The sequence below is a fragment of the Austrofundulus limnaeus genome, unplaced genomic scaffold (genome assembly GCF_001266775.1).
Source record: "Austrofundulus limnaeus strain Quisiro unplaced genomic scaffold, Austrofundulus_limnaeus-1.0 Scaffold3, whole genome shotgun sequence".
NCBI classification, from domain to species: domain Eukaryota; kingdom Metazoa; phylum Chordata; class Actinopteri; order Cyprinodontiformes; family Rivulidae; genus Austrofundulus; species Austrofundulus limnaeus.
The window spans coordinates 1,626,439-1,628,742 of NW_013952405.1; the positions used below are offsets into that span (position 1 = coordinate 1,626,439).

The window sequence follows — 2,304 nt, forward strand, 5'->3', positions numbered from 1 at the left end:
AATTAAATGTTTTGAAGTGTACACTTTTCTTGGCATTTAGTTTGAAGGGTGCAGGAAAAAAACTGAATTTTTTCCCCTTTGCATCATAGCCATATAAACACCTTGAAATTGGCCTCTGTCTCTTTAACAACCTCCTATCATTTCAGACACTCCCACTTCAGCACTTCTTCGCAACAATGCTTCATGCTGTTTACAACCTTTGTAGGAGTGTTGTTTTTTGTTGTAAAAAAAGGAGCAACATTATTTAATACTGGTTTTGGAAAATGACAACTCTGGATATATTTGAACCTCAGTCAAATGATCCCATGTAGGACCCAGAAAGTTAGTTTTCCAAAAAACTGAGTGAGTGCAGAGGCTCTTACAAGATGTTTCAGCTTGGTAACATACAGTATCTCCCAGTCATCTTCACATATGTCAATGTGAAGCTACTTTTTTAGGAGAAACTATAAATATAATCATTTTGAAGCGATGTTTTGCAATGAAATCACGAACATCCAACATTTTACGAAACGTTTTGCTAGTCTGGTGGAGCTGCGTGGGGGAGGTACGGGAGAGGGGTGCTCTGTGGGGCGGGAGCTCGGCTGGGGACTGAGCTTCAGGGAGGAGCTTTGKGTAAATAGGCGGCAGTTTGTATGAACAACGCATTAGGCAGCTCCAAAGGGTTACAGATAATTTAAGGATTTCTCAAACATGTATGCATGAGTCAAAGCAACACTGGGTTTTGATAAGGGAATGACATTAAAATTTTGATTTAGTATAATACCTCCTATTTTCTTTGTCATTTTCAAATAAAAATTCTCCTGGAAAAATCTTTGAATTATCACCAGCTGCCAGAGAAAAAACAAAAATAATGTTTTTTTCCCCATGAAGTAAATGTTCATTTGTTTGTTGCATTAACAAAATATCTCATGAAGCACCAGACAGTGTTTACTGAAACTCTCAGAAGCCAGTTAAAAGTGTTGCTAAAGTTTGATCAAATTTACAAAAATGGAGCTAAAATTCAATGTTGATAGCTGACTGTCATTTACAGCAAGATGCTGATAGTCGATAATATAAGATAATGTAAGATCACATGAAATCACATAAAATTTTAAATGTTTGACCAAATTGTCCAATTTGATAGTTTCAAAATAAAATCATCTTAGTTTAAAACTGTAGCATGGAAGGCTACAGGCACTATATATTCAGTGAAGGTATGCTCCACCTTCATTACATAATTATTTTAACATGTTTACATGTTTTTGTAAAAAAAAAGAAAGTTCTGTAGCTGATAAAAAATATTCTTAAAATAGCTAGAAACTAATATCTCATAATAAAGGGGAAATTTGGAAGTAAAACCAAATAAAACTGTGTTTGAATAGGTTTTTAAAATTTGGTTTAACAAATTCTTTACATCCATAAAGGAGGAGTGACCCTGAGTCTCGGGTCACATGACCCTTGACCCTTAAGCCACATGGCCTTTTGCTTCGTGACCTAATGACATCTCATCCAGCAGACCTTCTGTGTTTGAGCGAAGTGTAATATGTTCTTAATCCACACAACTGATGTTTCAGTTATTTTAAAAGCAGCATTTGAAACATTTTATATTTCCAAAGATGATTATCATTTTTTTTTTTTGCCACATGAGCCCACATGTACAGCGAGACGGACGCTGCTGCTAATCAATACCCCAATAGAGCAATCTAACCCCACATCTGCTCCTCAGTGACAAGACATGCATTATTAACAGAACCAAGTGCTGTCAGGAAACATCTCTGATTCCTATCACCCCCCCCCCCACCACCACCACCAAACACAAATCAACAGTACATACAAAATGACAGAGGAAGCTCTTTCAATGCTGGCATTACAGGTATTAAAGTATCTAATGCGAAGTAGCATCAAGGTAATGATTAAACTTCATTCTTATTATTATTAAGCTCTCATCAATCTCTGTCTTTTACTTTCATTCTGTGCCATTCTGCCATTTGTCACACAAGGAGTCAGAAAAACAAGGACGGCTGAGGGTCAAAGTGGGACTGGAAGGACTAATGACTTGACAGATCTCATTGATTGATGCTGCAAGCTGGGGAAACCATCTCTATTTAAGCTGCAGCCACACTCATGACTGCAGTACATCAGCAGTCGATACCGGAGGGAGTTTGGGCAACTTACTGTCGGCTGAGGCATTGTTACGCTCCCCTGCATCCAAAAGCCCCAAAATCAAACCTTCTTTATCAGATGTTTAGGGTAAAGCCTGCTGATATGAGCCACACATATTGTGCAAACTTAACTATCACAGTCTAGATAGATAAAGAGTAAATT

General features: G+C 37.5%; 1 protein-coding gene across 2 annotated transcripts in view; it reads right to left on the reverse strand.

Annotated features, from left to right (window-relative positions):
- nkain4 (sodium/potassium transporting ATPase interacting 4) overlaps positions 1 to 2,304 on the reverse strand; it is a 61,112-nt gene that overhangs the window by 28,646 nt on the left and 30,162 nt on the right. The window lies entirely within an intron of this gene.